This window comes from Dendrobates tinctorius, unplaced genomic scaffold (assembly GCF_039654945.1).
Source record: "Dendrobates tinctorius isolate UK_male_01 unplaced genomic scaffold, ASM3965494v1 ptg000008l, whole genome shotgun sequence".
Classification (NCBI taxonomy): domain Eukaryota; kingdom Metazoa; phylum Chordata; class Amphibia; order Anura; family Dendrobatidae; genus Dendrobates; species Dendrobates tinctorius.
Genome location: NW_027361676.1, coordinates 79,961,135 through 79,981,329, shown reverse-complemented (window position 1 = coordinate 79,981,329; position 20,195 = coordinate 79,961,135).

Below are 20,195 nucleotides of genomic sequence, written 5' to 3'. Positions count from 1 at the left end.
TCTAGCCCAAGCACTGGTCTCCTGAGCCCCGGGGCTTGTCTCCATCCCAGACACTCCTCCCAGCAGTCACGTGCTCCAGGTCTCCACCGCTGCCACCCAGCTCCACAGGTATCTTTAAGCATAGTTTGTTCAACTCGGGACATGCGCACTGGCTCAGTGAGCAAGTGCAGTGCGGAGTTCCTGACATTATCACTGACCCTTAAGTTTCTCCTGTGAGTGGGTTTTTTTTTTCATATCACCAGGGGTATTATGGATGCCGTGCACACCCTCTCTGAGCAGGTGAATAATCTGACTCACATGATGCAAAAACTGAATGATGAACAGAGAGCCCTTGCTAAGTCTCAGCAGCAAGTGACTAATGTTGTGCAAGGGGCTTTGTCCTCAGGAAGTCGGGGGACTGGTGCCAGTGATGTTACCCTTATCTTTCCTGAACCTCCTGTTAAGTTGCCAGACACGTTTTCTGGGGATAAAAAGAAATTCAGAGTCCTCAGGGAAGTGTGTAAACTTTTCTTCTCGTTAAGACCCCACACTTCAGATGATGAAAGTCAGAGGGTGGGGGTCATTATTTCTCTATTAAGGGAAGCCCCTCAGGCTTGGGCTTTTTCTCTTCCCCCCACAGCTCCTGAGAGAATGTCAGTGGAGGCATTTTTTTAGGCTCTTGGGCATATCTATGATGAACCTGATCGTGTGCGTCTGGCTGAGGACATGGTTATGAGTGTTTGTCAAAGGAAGCACTCAGCCGAGTGGTTTTGTTCCGAGTTCAGACACTAAGCAGCTGAAGTTTCTTGGGAGGAAACCACCCTCCAGGGCTTGTTACGCAGAGGACTGTCTAAGCGCTTGAAGGATGCCCTGGCATTACATCTCCCAACTGATTCCGAGGAGGACGCCATGACTCAGGCTCTCCGTATGGACCATAGGCTGTGTGCTAGAGTGGTAATGCAGCTGCAAACCCCCATTATACTCCAGCAAGAGTGAAACACTGGCCACAGCTGAGTCCATGGAAGTGGGTGTTATCTTGTATAAGGGGAAGGAGAGGAGACGCTGCTGTGAGAAACAGCTGTGCTTTTTTGTGGAGAACCAGGATATTGGAAGAAGGACTGTCCCTCCTGTTCTTCATCAGCCAAGACGTTGCGAAATGACTGGGTAGTTGTTGAGGAGGCTAACCAGACCCTCAGGTACATTTCTCCTCACTCTCGAAAATTCTGCTGCAGTGGAACTGCTGGAGGACTGTTGTCCTTCACTTTTTATGGCTTTTGTTGGTTGCAGTTCATCCATCAATTTGATTGACTCTCGTTTGATATCTTAATGCAAGATAGGGACAGTTAGGCTTGAGACTCCGGTTAAAGTGGTGGCCCTTGACTCCTCTCCCCTCACCAAAGAAGGGATTCTCTATGTCTCTGAGATCTTTTCACTCAAAGTGGGCCCAGCTCATGCTGAAAGAATAAGTTATTTTGTTTTGGAAAACCTACCTGCTGTGTTGGTATTGGGGATGCCATGGTTACAACACCATAACCCAGTTATCGATTGGGAATCTGGGGAAATTGTTCAATGGGGTCCAAACTGTGTCAATCTATGTTGCCAATTTACATTATTGTCTCAACCTGTTAAATCTGTTTCTATGTCGTCTGTCGATATGGAGGGTATTCCAGAGTGCCTAAAAGACTTTGGGGACGTGTTCTCCAAAAGCGATGCTGAGGTCTTACCGCCACATAGACCTTTTGATTGCATCATTGAATTGATTCCTGGGACGAAATTGCCTAAAGCCTGTCTGTATAATTTGTCCAGCCCTGAGTATATTGTGGAAAGTCTACGCAAGGGGCATATACATCTGGGTCGCGCTCCCAGGGCCGTGGGGTACTCAGTACTGGGCCGGTAACTCAGGGGGAAGGTGTCACAGCAGCGGTGACCCGCTCCGTGGCCCTGGACACCCAAGTAAAAGGGGGATTGAATGGTGGAATGTAGTTCATTAGATGAATAGTTGGTGACGCCACCTGTGGTGTTCGGCAAAAGAGGTGTTAAGCCGACGCTGCTTGCAAATCCTCTGGGACTAATGGTATGATGCAGCAAAGATGTTAAAGCTCCCCACAGGTGAAGTTGTAGTCCCAGAGCAGTGTCGATAAACATTGCGGGAAGGGTGCAGTTAGTATCCATACAACCTCAGGGACCGGGCCTCGGCCTTGCGCTTAGAGCTTCTTGGAAGGGTTCTCTTCTAACCCACATCCTCTGCTCTCTTTTACTCCTCACGTTCCGTACTAATCCTTTCTTTCTATGGAGAATCAGGTTTTCTTTCTATGTCTCTTTCTTGTGCCAGCAGACCCAGGTCACCGTGGCCTACTGCCGCACTTCTTTCATCCATCCCTCTCCCGGGGATCTTCTCTGTCTCTCTCTCTGTCCTTCTGCATCCTCACGCACTGACTGAGTGCCTAGTCACTCAATGACTGGATCACCGTGTCACTGCATGACTGAATGACTGACTGACTAAATCCTAAACTCTTCCTGCTCTCTTAATGTAAACTAAGCTCCACCCACCTCCCAGCACGTTTCATGTTCCAAGCAGGGAGCCACCAATGGGTGCTTTGCTATACTCCAAGCAGGGAGCCGCCGAAGGTGCTTTGCTACACTACTTTGTGGTTTGGGGTGCAGGTGTTGGAGTGTGGTCGGGAGTCTCCCCCTTACCTGGATGGTGGGGTACCACACCTCAGGAGGAGGTGCAGTACCTCTGTGGCGACTGAGCCTCAGGGGCGCCACACATCCCTCTGTCTCTCCTGTGGCTGCAGGGTTTTTCTTTGTAAAGAAAAAAGATGGTGGTTTACGTCCTTGCCTTGACTTTCGGGAACTTAACAAAATTACCGTGAGAAACGGGTACCCTCTTCCCCTTATTCCAGATTTGTGTAAATAGTTGTCAGGAGCCCAATTGTTCTCCAAACTTGATCTTTGTGGAGCCTATAATCTGATAAGAGTTCGGGAGGGGGAAGAATGAAAGACTGCATTACTCACATCTGAGGTGCTCTTTGAAAACCCTGTTATGCCATTTGGTCTTACTAATGTTCCTGCTAAATTTCAAAATTTTATTAATGTGGTGTTGCTGACTGGGTTTTACCCCGGGACCTTAAGGGGCTCCAGCGCTTCTTGGGATTCACCAATTACTATCGAAAATTTATTTGGGGGTTTTCACAGGTGGTCAAGCCGCTTACTGATCTTACATGGAAGGGAGCGGATATAAAAAATTGGTCTCTGTCTGCCAAAGAATCCTTTTTGACATTGAAAAGTTGTTTTATGTACGCTTCGATATTGGTGCAGCCGGATCTGTCTAAACCTTTTATTCTAGAGGTGGATGCTTCTGAGGGTGGGAGCAGTGTTTTCTTAGAGACCTGCCACTTTGACCAATCTCAAGCCATGTGCCTTCTTTTCCAAGACGTTCTCTTCAGCCAAGAGAAATTACGATGTAGGCAATAGAGAACTTCTTGGGGTCAAATTGGCATTTGAAGAACGGAAGCATTTTTTGGATGGGGCGGCCCATCCTATCATGGTGATTACTGATCATAAAATCTTAACCTATATTGAGTCTGCTAAAAGATTAACTCCCAGACAGGCCCACAGCTCACATTTTTTTTCCCAGTTTCAGATTTTCATTACTTTTTGTCCTGGGTCCAAAAATGTCAAAGCTGATGCATTCATTGTCTCGAAGTTTTAATTCTGTGTCTCCCCCTGAGCCACCGTCCTCCATTCTTCCACCCGGGGTTGTGGTGGCTAATGTTTCATTGGAGCTGGAGCAAAATATTTTAGAGATTCAGTCTCTTGCTCCTGCTTTTAACCCGGGGGGTAAATTGTTCGTCCCTGAGCAATTTCGTTCTAAGCTCCTTCAAGAGTTTCATGGGTCTATGCTGAGTGCTCATCCTAGGATTTCTGCCACGCAGGAGGCCATGGCAAAGGTTTTTTGATGGCCCTCGTTGGGTAGGGATGTCAAAAAATTGGTGTCTGCATGTGAGGTTTGCGTCCTTTCTAAGAGCTCTCATAGCCGGCCGGCCGGGGAACTGGTGCCTTTGCCAGTTCCTGATAGACCATGGACTCACTTGTCTATGGATTTTATCACCAATCTCCCTCCTTCCAGGGGGAATACCATGATATGGGTGGTGGTGGTTTTCTAAGCAAGCTCATTTTGTACCCTTGTCCGCATTACCCTCTGCTGAAACCTGCTGAAACCTTGTCCAGGCTGTTTGTGCAACACGTGGTCCATCTGCATGGGGTACCCATGAATGTCATGTCTGACAGAGGTGTGCAGTTTGTGGCTAAGTTCTGGAAGGCATTCTGTAAAAAATTGGATATTATGTTGTCCTTTTCTGTGTATCACCCTGAGAGTAATGGTCAGACTGAATGCACCAATCAGTCCATTGAGAAAATTCTTCAGTGTTTGGCCTCTACTAGGCAGGATCAGTGGTGTGATATGTTGCCTTTGGCTAAGTTCACTTTTAACAGTCATGTGAGTCAGTCCACTGGTATGTCTTCTTTCCTGGTGAACTATGGGTTTAATCCACAGTTTGGGAATTTTCTCATTTGGATTCTGGCTTTCCTGGGGCAGAGGAGTCTGTACAGTGTTTAAAAAATTGGTGGGCTGAGGTCTGTCATAACATATCCAAGTCTCAGGACAGGTTTAAATTTTTTTGCAGACAACAAGAGTGTCTCAGGCCATGCATTTCAAGCTGGGGAGAAGGTTTGGCTCTCCATGCAAAATATTAAGCTCAAGGTTCCATCAGCCAGATTTCATTGATCCATATGAAATTGTGGAGATAGTCAATCCTGTAGCCTATAGGTTATGTCTCCCAGCCTCATTCAAGATTTCCAATGTGTTCTACAAATCCCTTTTAAAACCTTTGGGATGTGTTGAGGAGGGTTCTGTGTCAGCTGTCCCCCGGTTTAGGTGGCGGATCAGATGGAATATGAGGTCGGTCGTGGGTCCCGGCTCATTCTGTACACGCTGATCATCTGGTGTAGGCATTTCATACCAGACATCCTGAGAAGCCTGGGGGTCCACTGGCCCCCCCATTAAGAGGGGGGTACTGTCAGGGTCTGTATGTTAATTCTGGTTTAGTGCTGCAGGGGTTAATGCTTTTGGCCTCACTCTGGTTCTGGAGGGTTCTGTCCGTTGTCAGTGACACTTTTGACCTCAGCTTAGTTCCTGACCCCTGTGCATCTGTCGATACTGTCTGCCTGTGTATGTTTGCTCGTGTATGACCTGGTCCATTGCTGTGTCTGATATTGCTGCCTCTGTACTTGTTTTGCCTCTCTGTTATGACCTTTGCTTGTCCCTGACCTTCCATTCCATTGCTCCTGCCTGTACCACACTGCTACAGAACACAGAAAAATTATGAAGAGAGTTGAAGTTCCGAATTTCCAAGTGACAGCCTCAAAATCTTAATGATTTAGAGATGATCTGCAAAGAACTGTGAATGAAAATTCCTCCTGACATGTGCGCAAACATCATAATCAACTACAAAAAATGCCTGACTGCTGTGCTTGCCGGCAAGGGTTGTGCCACCAAGTATTAGGTCTTGTTTGCTAGAGGGATAAAATACTTATTTCTCACTGAAAAATGCAAATAAATTTACATAATTTATGCAATGTGATTTTCTGGATTTTATTTTTGATATTCTATCTTTCAATGTTAAAATTAACCTACCCTTCAAACTATAGACTATACTTGACTATGTCAGTGGGCAAACTTACAAAATCAGCAAGGGATCAAATAATTATTTCCCCCACTGTAAGTATTAATAAATGGGGCAAGAAACTAACTGTAAAATATACCACTTTGCATATTGGAATTATAAAAGAGCTAATATTTTTTGTTAGGATTTTTATTATTTTTTTGCATTTATGGTTACTTCAGAAATCTGAAGCATTTTCTCAAAGGAATGTTGGATGTAAAAATAGGAGACGTTGCATGCTTTTAATTTTTTATTTTGATAACTGGTGAAAAGTTATGATGCTATTTTATATGTACGGTATTTACAATATGGCAGCATTTATATTTTTCAGCAAATCAGAAATAAATGGTATTCAATGGGTAAAAAAAGTTTTACACTATTATAATATTAAATAAGTGATACACCAAAAAAAAGCACAAACCTCACCTCCAAATATCATTCTTTAATCAAATGCAGCTAGGCAAAAATTTATTTATAACTGAACATAAAGCTCTTAGTTTAACATGCTGATCAGACTGTATGTAACCCACTGCAACTTCACAGCGAACCTCTTAGTGGTTCCCTATCGCATTAACGGAGTGGAGTCATGCGATGACCACCATCGCAGCAACAATGCATCGGCAGGGCAGATGGCCTGGTGCCTCACAGCGCCCATGTTGCAAGACTAAGTCCCCATAACTACAGACTGCACCGCCCCACCAACACAAAACCACAGCAACAATGGCCACCACACAGCACCCACACCAAATGAAAGAAGCATTGAAACTCCCCTTCCTCAAGCTCTAGAGTGAGACAAAAATTGGCTAGACCCTTTTCCTTGCAGTACTCTGCTAATTTAAAATCACCTGTCCCGAATGCAAGGAATGCTGGTCCAAGAAAGGGGATAGAACATGCTATATACCAAAAAAATAGAGCATGAACTGCACCTCCAAAATTCCTCCTGACATGTGCACAAACCTCATCATCAACTACAAAAAATGTCTGAATTCTGTGCTTGCCAACAAGGGTTTTGCCACCAAGTATTAAGTCTTTTTGCTAAAGGGATAAAATATTTATTTCTCAATGATAAAATAAAAATAAGTTTATATAATTTATGCAATGTGATTTTCTTGATTTTATTTTTGATATTCTATCTCTCAATGTTAAAATCAACCTACCCTTAAAATTATAGACTGTTCATGTCTTTGTCAGAGGGCAAACATACAAAATCAGCAAGTGATCAAGTACTTATTTCCCCCACTGTATGTATTAATAATTGGGGCAAGAAACTAACTGCAAAATTTACCACTTTGTATATTGAAATCATAAATGAGCTAATATTTTTTGTTATGCTTTTTTATTTTTATTTTGCATTTGTAGTTACTTCAGAAACCTGAAGCATTTTCTCAAAGGAATGTTGTATGTAAAAATAGAAGTTGCATGCTTTTAATTTTTTGTTTCAATAATTGGTTAGAAGTAATGATGTTTTTCTTTTGTTAAAATTTAGCTATTCACTTTTAAACACAATCCTGAAACTGTCACATTGGAGACATCAATTTACTTGCTTTTTTATATGTATTTACAATATGGGAGCATTTATATTCTTCGGCAAATCAGAAAAAAAAGGCAGTCAATGGGCAGAAAAAAGTTTTACACTATTATAATTTTAAATAAGTGACATAGCATAATCCCATTCCTATAGACCTGGAATGGCCTTGAGAGCTTTTTTTAAAAAACATTTAGTTTTACTACCTCCATCAGTTCAACAGAACTTTTGTCTACTCTTTTCTAATGTTGAGCCTAATAATACATCCAATATCAGTTCTTATGGAGGGAAGGATAGAGCCAGAAAAAAACATAGGAGGGACATATGGAGCTCATTATGGGCAGAAGCTATGCCAGTGGTTCAACATTGAGATGGGCAGCATGCTGAGCACAGAATAGAAAGTGGCAGTATGGTGGCCAGTATAGAGATTGGTGCAACTTGAAGGTCTTAATATCGATAGTGGGGCAACTTGTGGCACTCCGTATGAAGAGGAGCTGAGTGAAGGCTCAGTATTTAGAGGTGAAGATCAATGGCTCATCAAGGAGGGGCCAGCTTGGGGGCACAGTTTGGAGAGTGGACGGCGTGGGGGACAAATGTGATATATAGGGGTTCAGTATGGAGAGGGGACAGTATGGGACAACAATAAACTGAGGGAGTCCAGTGTAAAGAGAGGTTAATGATAGGGGTACAGTCTGAAGAGAGAACAACATGAAGAGATAGTGGGAAAATGGGGTTGCAAGCAGGGAGGACAGTGTGAAGATCATAGTTTTCAGTGAAGAACGTGTGGTTGGTATAATTTATAAGGCAGGAAAGCATGCAGGTCACAATACTATAGGGAGATGATGTGGCATTTATAGTATATAAGGGGAGAGGTGGTTACAATATTTTGTAAGAGAAGATAATGTCAATGCCATGTACCATAAAAGCAACAGTGTGGTTATTTTTTTGCGGAAGAAGCACATTGAGAAGTAATTATTTATTTAGCATTACAGCATTGGACTTATTTAGAGCACAGCATGAGTGGTTACTTTTTTTCATGCAATAACATAATAATAACTGTTGTGAGTTCATTTTCTGGTCTACCAGTTGTGAGTTCTCCTTCCAGGCTCCCTCTGGTGGTAACAGGAGGTAGTGAGGCTGATTTAATCAGTAGAGATCTGCCACCTGATAATGAGGATGACGATTGGACCTCAGGAATCTCAGATTGGATTTAAGACAGCCGACTCCCTACTCTGGTGCTGGTGATTCCTTCTGCTTGTCAGGTCTTGGTTCTCAGCTCTGTTCCAGTCAGCTCAAGCTAAGGTTTTCTGCTAATGTTCACACTTGATTTTGTTGTTCTATTCAGTTTTTTTGTGTGGTCAGCCAGCCCCGGCTGGGGCTGTGCTGAATTTCCACTCTTATTTATCTGTATTTGCCAATTTGCTTTTTGTCCCTTATTAGATTGGCCTCTTTTTGCTCTGTTTCAGAATATAGTGGGATAGTGCTGATATAGTGGGAGAAATCTAGTGACTTCAGGGTTAATTTTGTTATCAGAAGTGTTGGACATTATTTTGTAGGGTTTTGGGCAGATTGCAGACAGTGTCTTTCCTTTCCTTTCCTCTCATTTCTAGTTAGTTTGGGCCCCAACGTTTGCTCAGCCTATTTTCCTGCCTGTGTTTGTGTTTTCATCTTGTTTCACCATCAATACACGTGGGGGGGGCTGTCTATTCCTTTGGGGTCTGCGCTGGGGCAGAGAGTTTTCCCCTTTTCTTGCTTTAGGCTTATTTAGTCCTGTGGCCGTGACGAGGCGTCTAGGTTCATCGTAGGTACGCTCCACTGCTGCTGCTAGCTGTGTGGTTAGGATCAGGGATCTGCAATCTGCATAGTTACCAACCTCTTTGGTTTTTCTGGGGCTTAGCTTGTTTTTGTTTTTTTCCTCCTCAGTGACCCATTCATAACAGAATCACCAGCCATACCGCAGATTCTAGGGTACTCAAAAGCAGGAAGAAGTTGTTAAAAAAAAAGTGTCAGATTTTTTTTTTATGTATTTTTTCCTCTTTTTCTCTGGGGCTGTAGGAGGATTTTTTTTCCTAATGGAGATTAAGCAATTGTCTGATCGTGTGGAGCAACCTGCTGCTGAACTCCAGCGAATTTGCACCTACCTCATTCAGTCACATGCCGCTGAACCTAAGATCCCTACTCCTGATGTGTTTTCTGGGGTTCAGTCTAAATTTCTGAATTTTAAGAATAATTGTAAATTATTTCTTGCCTTGAAGCCTAACTCATCGGGGAGCTCTGCGCAGCAGGTTAAAATTGTCATCTCCTTGCTGCGCGGCGATCCCCATGATTGGGCTTTTTCTCTGACACCTGAAAATCCTATTCTGACTAATGTGGATGCATTTTTTCAAGCCTTGGGGTTGTTGTATGATGAACCTAATGCTGTTGATCAAGCTGAGAGAACTCTGTTGGCATTAAACCAGGGTCAGGATTCTGCAGAGTTATACTGTCAAAAATTCCAAAAGTGGGCGGTCCTTACTACATGGAATGATAGTGCTTTGGCAGCTCTCTTTCGGAAGGGTTTATCAGAGACCGAAAAAGATGTTATGGTGGGATTTCCTGTTCCCCCTGGTCTGGATGATTCTATGTCATTGGCCATTCAAGTTGATCGGCGTTTACGTGAACGTAAAACTACACGGGAGGCGCCGCCACCTTTTGAACAAATGTCTGAACCTATGCAATGTGATGGGGTTTTGTCTATGGCGCAACATCAGGAGTTTAGAAGGCGTAATAAGCTGTGTTTTTTCTGTGGAGACGCCTCGCATACTATTTCTGTCTGCCCTAAACGAGAGAAACATTTTGCACACACATTTGCTGTGGGTGGAATACCACCTAAGTTTCTTTTGGCAATTACTCTGATCTGCTCCTTATCCACGTTTTCCACTAAGGCTTTTGTGGATTCAGGAGCAGCATTGAATCTGATGGATTTGGACTTTGCTAAACGTTGTGGTTTTTCCATGACGCCTCTGTGGACGCCTATTCCTTTGAGGGGTATTGATGCTACTCCTTTGGCGGAGAATAAACCTCAGTTTTGGACCCAGGTGATAATGCGAGTTGCCCCAGACCACCAAGAAAATTGTAAATTTTTGGTGCTGCATAATTTGCATGATACTATTGTTCTGGGTTTTCCCTGGTTGCAAACTCATAATCCAGTTTTGGATTGTAAATCTTGGACTGTGGTGAGTTTTCTGATGTATTTAGTGAGAGTAAGTCTGCATCTTTGCCTCCTCATAGGAGTTATGACTGTGCAATTGAGTTGATGCCTGGGTGCAAATTTCCCAAGGGTCGGCTTTTCAACTTATCAGTACCTGAACATGATGCTATGCGATCCTATATTAAGGAGTAGTTGGAGAAGGGTCATATTAGACATCCTCGTCACCTTTAGGTGCTGGGGGTTTTTTTGTGGCCAAGAAAGATGGTTCATTAAGACCGTGTATTGATTATCGCTCCCTTAACAAGATGACGGTTAAATATCAGTACCTGTTACCTCTGATGTCTGATTTATTCTCCAGAGTTAAGAGTGCCTGCTGGTTTACTAAGCTTGACCTCAGGGGGGCGTATAATCTTATTCGCATCAAGCATGGGGATGAATGGAAGACGGCGTTTAATACTCCGGAGGGACATTTTGAGTACCTGGTGATGGCTTTTGGGCTCACTAATGCCCCTACTGTCTTCCAGTCCTTTATGAATGATATTTTCCGTGACTTTGTGGATAAGTTTTTAATCATCTATCTGAATGATATTTTGATCTTTTCTAGTGATTGGGATTCTCATGTGGAACACGTCCGGACTGTATTCCGGATTTTGAGGGAGAATTCCCTGTTTGTTAAGGGATCAAAATGCCTCTTTGGTGTACAGAGGATTTGATTTTTGGGATTTATCTTGTCTCCATCGACTATTGAAATGGACCCAGCCAAGGTACAGGCCATTTATGATTGGGTTCAGCCTACTTCTTTGAAGGCCCTCCAGAAGTTTTTGGGTTTTGCTAATTTCTATTGTAAATTTATAGGTAATTTTTCTGGTATTGTCAAACCACTGACTGATCTGACCAAGAAGGGCGCTGATGTGCTGAATTGGTCTCCTGAGGCTGTCTCAGCATTCCAGGAGCTTAAGCGGAGATTTACTTCAGCTCCGGTTTTACGGCAACCTGATGTCTCACTTCCATTTCAGGTGGAGGTAGATGCTTCTGAGATTGGTGCAGGAGCTGTTTTGTCCCAAAAAGACCCTGTGACTTCAAAGATGAATCCCTGTGCCTTCTTTTCTCGAAAGTTCTCCCCATCTGAACACAACTATGACGTGGGGAATCGGGAATTGTTGGCCATGAAATGGGCATTTGAGGAGTGAAGACATTGGTTGGAGGGAGCTAGACATCAAGTTGTGGTCCTCACCGATCACAAGAATTTGATTTATCTAGAGTCGGCCAAACGCTTGAATACTAGACAAGCTAGATAGGCCTTGTTTTTCACGCGTTTTAATTTTGTGGTCCCTTTTCTTCCGGGCACTAAGAATGTTAAGGCAGACGCCCTTTCTAGGAGTTTCTTTACCCATTCTCTTAATGTGACTGAGCCTACTACCATCCTAGGTGAGGGGGTAGTTCTTTCTGCCATTTCGCCCGATTTGAGACGTGCCCTGGAGGAATTTCAGGAGGATAAACCTGAGCATTGCCCTATGGGAAAATTGTATGTTCCTGACCAGTAGAGAAATAGAGTGATGTCTGAAATTCATTGCTCCACATTGGCTGGTCATCCAGGTATTTTTGGTACCAGAGATTTGGTGAGTCAGTCTTTTTGGTGGCCCGCCTTATCTTGTGATGTCAGGAATTTTGTGCAGTCCTGTGGGACTTGTTCCCGGTCTAAACCCTGATCTCGCTCTAGTGGGTTGTTGATTCCCTTGCCGGTGCCTTAGAGGCCATGGACCCATATTTCAATGGATTTTATTTCTGATCTTCCTGTCTCTCAGAGAATGACTGTTATCTGGGTGATTTGTAATAGATTTTCGAAGATGGTCCATCTGGTACCACTCCCAAAGTTGCCATCTTCCGCTGAGTTGGTGCCCTTTTTTTACAACAGGTGGTTCGGTTACATGGGATTCCTGAGAACGTTGTGTCCGACAGAGGAGTTCAGTTTGTTTCCAGATTCTGGAAAGCCTTTTGTTCCAGTCTGGGAATTCAGTTATCCTTCTCCTCCGCGTTTCATCCCCAAACCAATGGACAGACTGAGAGAACAAACCAGACCTTGGAGTCTTATTTAAGATGTTTTATATCTGCTGATCAGGATGATTGGGTCTCATTTTTGCCCTTGGCCGAATTGGCGCTGAACAATAGAGCTAGTTCTGCCACATTGATGTCACCCTTTTTCTGTAATTTTGGGTTTCATCCTCGATTCTCTTCAGGGCAAGTGGAATCTTCGTCCTGCCCAGGTGTGGACACTGTGGTTGAGAGAATGCAGCAGATATGGGACCAAGTGGTGGATAAGTTGTCACTCTCTCAGGAAAAGGCCCAGCGATTTTCCAACCGGCATAGGACCATTGGTCCCCGGTTTAAAGTGGGTGATATGGTTTGGTTGTCATCTAAGAATATTCCTATGAAGGTTGCATCTCCAAAATTTAAGCCAAGATTTATTGGACCTTATAAGATTTTGGAGATTCTTAATCCTGTTTCATTTCGATTTGCTCTTCCAGTTACGTTCAAGATCCATAACTAGTGTTGAGCGATACCAGCCGATACTGAAAAATATCATATCGGCATGGATCGGCCGATCTGAAAAAAGTATCGGGTATCGCCGATTCCGATACCGGAAGTCCCATTCAAGTCTATGGGACTTCCAGTATCGGAAAAAGAAAAACCCTTTTCTGTCCTTGTACAGACTCTCGGGGGTGTGTACAGACCTTCCGGGGGTCTGTGCCGGCCTGCCGGGGTCTGTGCCAACTGCCCGGGGGTCTGTGCTGACTGCCAGGGGTCTGTACCGGCCTGCCGGGGGGCTGTGTCGACTGTCCGGGGGTCTGTGCAGGCTGCGGGGGTTTGTGCAGGCATCATCCGATGGGACTACAAGTCCCTTCGGGCTATGCCTGCTACCATGACGGTGATTGACACATTAGCCAATGATGGGACAGTGGTAGTCCCATCATGCGGCTAATGTGTTGAATGTAAAAAAAAACAAAGCAAAAAAACATACTACATACATACTACATGCTACATACATGCTACATATATACATACTACATACATACTACATACATACTACATATATACATACTACATACATACTACATATAGACATACTACATACATACTACATACATACTACATACATACTACATGCATACTACATACATACTACATATATACATACTACATACATACTACATACATACTACATACATACTACATATATACATACTTCTTACATACTACATATATACATACTACATACATACTACATACATACATACTACATACATACTACATATATACTACATACATACTACATATATACATACTACATACATACTACATACATACATACATACTCACCATTACTTGTCACTTTGATCCCCGAAGCCAGTGTCATCTAAGGAAAAATATGAAAATAACAAACCACCAAATACTCCCTGATCTGCAGAAATCCAGAAGTGAGTGTCCCATGCCGATCTTCCGTGGAGAGCAGCAGAATCAGCTGATGCGACCGCTCTCTACGGGGCTCAGGAATCCAGTGTCGGGAGGTAGGTATCCTTCCGCACAATATTCCTCCGCCACTGTAAAAAAATAGTCCCTGGTCTCACTTTATGGCAAATGCTGCGTGGGAACTTTTTCACACAGCAATGCCAAAAGTGAGACTAGGGACTATTTTTTTTACAGTGGTTGAGGAATACAGTGTGGAAGGATACCTACCTCCCAACACTAGATTCCTTGAGCCCCTAGAGAGTGGTCGCATCAGCTGATGCTGCTGCTCTCCATGGGAGATCGGCGTGGGACACGCGTGGATTTCTGCGGATCAGGGAGTATATGGCTTGTTTGTTATTTTCATATTTTTCCTTAGATGACATTGGCTTCGGGGAACAATGTGACAAGTATTGGTGAGTATGTACTCTGTGTTATATGTACTGTATGTCTATGTATGTATTGTATGAATGTATGAATGTATTGTATGTAGTATGTATGTATCGTATGAATGTATGTATGTTGTATGTATGCAGTATGTAGTATGTATGTTTTATGTATGTAGCATGTTGTATGTATGTAGTATGTATGTAGCATGTATGTAGTATATATGTATGTTGTATGAATGTAGTATATATGTAGCATGTATGTAGTATATATGTATGTTGCATGAATGTAGTATATATGTAGCATGTATGTAGTATGTATGTAGTATGTATGTATGTTGTATGCAGTATGTATGTTGTATGAATGTAGTATATATGAAACATGTATGTAGTATGTATGTTGTATGAATGTAGTATATATGTAGTATGTAGTATGTATGTATGCTGTATGAATGTAGTATATATGAAGCATGTATGTAGTATGTAGTATGTATGTATGTTGTATGTAGTATATATGCATGTAGTATATATGTAGCATGTATGTAGTATGTAGATAGTATTATGTAGTATGTATATATGTAGCATGCATGTAGCATGTATGTAGTATATATGTATGTTGTATGTATGTAGTATGTATGTAGTATGTATGCAGTATGTATATATGTAGTATGTATGTAGCATGTATGTAGTATGCATGTAGTATGTATGCTGTATGAATGTAGTATGTATGTAATATGTATGTAGTATGTATATATGTACTATGTATGTAGCATGTATGTAGCATGTATGTAGTATATATGTATGCTGTATGAATGAAGTATACATGTAGTATGTATATAGTATGTATGTAGTATGTATATATGTAGCATGTATGTAGCATGTATGTAGTATGTATGTAGTATATATGTATGTTGTATGAATGTAGTATATATGTAGTATGTATGTAGTATGTATGTAGTATGTATGTATGTTGTATGTATGTAGTATGTATGTATGTAGTATGTATGTATGTTGTATGTATGTAGCATGTATGTAGTATGTATGTAGTATGTATGTAGTATATATGTATGCTGTATGAATGTAGTATATATGTAGTATGTATATAGTATGCATGTAGTATGTATATATGTAGTATGTATGTAGCATGTATGTAGTATGTATGTAGTATGTATATATGTAGTATGTATGCAGCATGTATGTAGTATGTATGTAGTATGTATGTAGTATATATGCATGCTGTATGAATGTAGTATATATGTAGTATGTATATAGTATGTATATGTAGTATGTATGTAGCATGTATGTAGTATGTATGTAGTATGTATGTAGTATGTATGTAGTATATATGTATGTTGTATGAATGTAGTATATATGTATGTAGTATGTATGTAGTATGTATGTATGTTGTATGTATGTATGTAGTATGTATGTAGCATGTATGTAGCATGTATGTAGTATGTACGTATGCTGTATGTATGTAGTATGTATGTATGTAGTATGTATGTATGTAGTATGTATGTAGTATGTATGGTTTTTTTTTGCATTCAACACATTAGCCGGATGATGGGACTACTACTGTCCCATCATTGGCTAATGTGTCAATCACTGTCAGTGTGGCAGGCATCGCCCGATGGGACTTGCAGTCCCATCAGACGATGCCTGCACACACACAAGACCCCCGGCAGGCCCGCACAGACCACCGGCAGCCGGCACAGGCACCCGGCAGTCGGCACAGTCCCCCGGCAGGCCCGTACAGACCCACGACAGTCAGCACAGACCCCTCGCAGTCGGCACAGACCCCCCGCAGTCGGCACAGACCGCGCATCATGATGACATCATTTCAGCAGCTAATCACAGCCATGCCAATAGTTAACGTGCCTAACAGGATGTGCCCACACTTCTGAGGATTCCCATTGGCTGAATCAAATCAAGCAGGCTGATAGCTTTATGGGAACTTCCGATTCCGGTATCCGATACGAAAAAAGTATCGGAAGTCAGTATCGGAATTCCGATACAGCTAATATCGGCCAATACCCGATACTTGCGGTATCGGAAAGCTCAACACTATCCATAACGTATTTCACAAATCTCTGTTGAAGAGGTTTGTTGAGCCAGTGGTTCCTATGGCAGCACCTCTTGACCCTGTGTTGGTTGAAGGCAATGTGGAATTTGAGGTAGAGAAAATATTGGATTTTCGTTTGGTTAGACGGAGACTCCAGTATTTGGTCAAATGGAAGGGTTATGGCCAGGAGGATAATTCTTGGGTCTCTGCCTCTCATATTCATGCCAATAGATTGGTTCGTGCTTTTCACCGGGCCCATCCTGATCGGTTTGGTGGTGTGGATGAGGGTTCGGTGACCCCTCCTCAAGGGGGGGTACTGTTGTGAGTTCATTTTCTGGTCTACCAGTTGTGAGTTCTCCTTCCAGTCTCCCTCTGGTGGTAACAGGAGGTAGTGAGGCTGATTTAATCAGTAAAGATCTGCCACCTGATAATGAGGATGACGATTGGACCTCAGGAATCTCAGATTGGATTTAAGACAGCCGACGCCCTACTCTGGTGCTGGTGATTCCTTCTGCTTGTCAGGTCTTGGTTCTCAGCTCTGTTCCAGTCAGCTCAAGCTAAGGTTTTCTGCTAATGTTCACACTTGATTTTGTTGTTCTATTCAGTTTTTTCGTGTGGTCAGCCAGCCCCGACTGGGGCTGTGCTGAATTTCCACTCTTATTTATCTGTATTTGCCAATTTGCTTTTTGTCCCTTATTAGATTGGCCTCTTTTTGCTCTGTCTCAGAATATTTCAGAGTGCTGATATAGTGGAAGAAGTCTAGTGACTTCAGGGTTAATTTTGTTATCAGAAGTGTTGGACATTATTTTGTAGGGTTTTGGGAAGATTGCAGACAGTGTCTTTCCTTTCCTCTCCTTTCTAGTTAATTTGGGCCCCATCGTTTGCTCAGCCTTTTTTCCTGCCTGTGTTTGTGTTTTCATCTTGTTTCACCATCAATACATGTGTGAGGGCTGTCCATTCCTTTGAGGTCTGCTCTGGGGCAGATAGTTTTCCCCTTTTCTTGCTTTAGGCTTATTTAGTCCGCCGGTCATGACGAGGCGTCTAGGTTCATCATAGGTACGTTCCACGGCTGCTGCTAGTTGTGTGGTTAGGATCAGGGATCTGCAATCTGCATAGTTACCAACCTCTCTGGTTTTTCTGGGGCTTAGCTTGTTTTTGTTTTTTTCCTCCTCGGTGACCCATTCATAACAAATAACACTGTGTACGATGGCCACTGAGCATGTCCTTGAGCAGAGATTTGTATCGTTAAGGTTAGCAGCCTTGTGATGTGATACAAGCTCAGTGGGGCATACTCTAGCTCATATAGTGCTGAGAAAGTTAATGGTTGCATCAGGGCAAATTTTATGAGAAGTCAGAGAGATGATTTGGGACTGGCTGCTCACATATCCTTACCCTGGGACATGGTTATGCAGATAAAAAGGAGACCAGTTGTCCATTTCAGAGTCTGTGAGTGGAGACCTCCAGTGTTGTCTGGCTTTGCTAAGTGCTAAAGAGCTGAACACTATGTCGAGCATAGAACTGTATGGACTATTATTTTATCTTTTCACTTTGTGCTGGAAAAGGCTGCATTGTTTTGCTATCAGAGTTAACACTTTTACTGAAACCATTTCTCATGTCTACCTCAAAATGTGGGTGATTAGAAATCCTACAAATGGTGCTAGAAGTGCGGGCAATATTCCCAAGGAGCATGGGTGACTGATGAGGGGAAATCGCATGTGATGGGTGAAGGCATTCATAAGATTGGAAGTTCGGTAGAATGAAATGAAGATGTGGTCAAACAATTGATCCTGCAGCAACAGTCACAGTCGGAGACCAACAGGCTCATGGTGCAACAGATCCAGCAACAGCAGCAGCAGTAACCATAACATCAGTTACAGCAGATGGAATTCCTTGCAGAAGTGATTTGTGGCAGGGCAACAACTACACCAACAAGTCAAGGTGATGATTCAAATGTTAGGAAGATAATCAGGAGAGCCTTGCAAAAGATGACCCCAGATGATGATGCCGAGGAGTTCTTGATGATATTCGAAAGGGCCACGGAATGGGAGATACTGCCTCTGGAGCAGTATGCTTATGTTCTGGTGCAATATCTTATGGAGGAAATGCAGAAGGTTATTATGACCTTGCCTTACAGGATGCAAAAGAGTACTCTAAGTTTAAAATGGAGATGTTGGTGCACTTATGATTAACACTGATTGTCAGGGCACAACAGATGCACCACTGGGCCTATTATGGTGAGAAAACCTCCCTGGTCTCAAATGTTCATCCTATAACACATAGTTCAATAGTGGTTGCAACCAGAATACCCTTCCCCAGGATAGATGGTGGAGCAAGTAATCATGGACAGGTTCAAACACACCCTTCTGAGACCAGTGCAGTCCTGGATTGCCCAAGGAGATCCCCAGAGTTCTGATGACTTCATGTGCTTAGTGGCAAGGTGCCAGGCGGTCAAGAGTTCCTTGTGGAAGGAAGTCTTAACATCTCCATATTGGGGTCCCCTAAAGTGATTCTGACACACAAAGGAAGAGAACTAGAGCCATATCTGTGGGGTATCCAATGACCCAGGAAGCATCTGAGCAATTGCTGGAGGTCCCTTCTCATAACATGGTTTATTGAAGTTATCTCACCCTAGGGCACATAGCCGCCCATTGTCACAAGCCAATGGACTACAGCCTAAGTCATCGCTGTTCATATTTTGCATACCCCGTCTGCAGTATCAACACTCAACCTGGCTAGGGGGAGCAGGTATTCCCAGTGTCAGTGAATTGGTTTTCAGTGACTGGTCTATTGGACTAAGGGAGTTTGGTACCCCTAGTAAGGGCCACACTTCCTCACTGGCTGATTTCTGGTAAGGTAGTGGGAGTCTGATTTATCCATGGGGATGCTAAAAATTACCCTGCGGCCTGTGTGACATGGAGTGATGCAACCACAACAAGCACTGCATCCTCAGCCACAACTTTGGCTATGACCAGCAGTGGCCATGAGTCTGCAGGACTCAAGGGTTGCAAGGGTTGCCTAAGCTGGGCTTTTTCTGAAACTGCAAAGGATATCCCAACTCATGTTATTTGCCAACTTTGTAAAACACGACTCAGTAGAGGCAAAAAATTGCAACAATATGACTACTACTTGCATGAACCGTCACGTGCACGATCAACATGTGTTAGGCTAGTTTCACACTTGCTTTTTTTTGCAGCGCGTTTTTCCCGCAAAAAAACGCATTGAAAAAACGCATACAAAAGCATACAACTGCTGCGTTTTTTCAAGCATTTTTATGAGCATGCATGAAAAAAACGCAGCGTTTTTATGCGTTTGTATGCGTTTTTAGTGCGTTTTTACCGCGTTTGCGTTTTTTTCCAACATTAGGTGGCCCCTCACACTAACCCAAACCATGACTTTACTAACCCTAACCCTGACCCTAACCCTAACCCTAACCCTAACCCTGACCCTAACCCTTAACCAAACCATACTTAACCCTAACCCTAACCCTAACCCTAACCCTGACCCTAATTCTAACCCTAACCCTAACCCTGACCCTAACCCTTAACCAAACTATACTTAACCCTAACCCTGACCCTAACCCTAACCCTAACCCTAACCCTAACCCTGACCCTAACCCTTAACCAAACCATACTTAACCCTAACCCTAACCCTAACCCTGACCCTAACCCTTAACCAAACCATACTTAACCCTAACCCTGACCCTAATTCTAACCCTAACCCTAACCCTGACCCTAACCCTTAACCAAACCATACTTAACCCTAACCCTGACCCTAACCCTAACCCTAACCCTAACCCTAACCCTGACCCTAACCCTTAACCAAA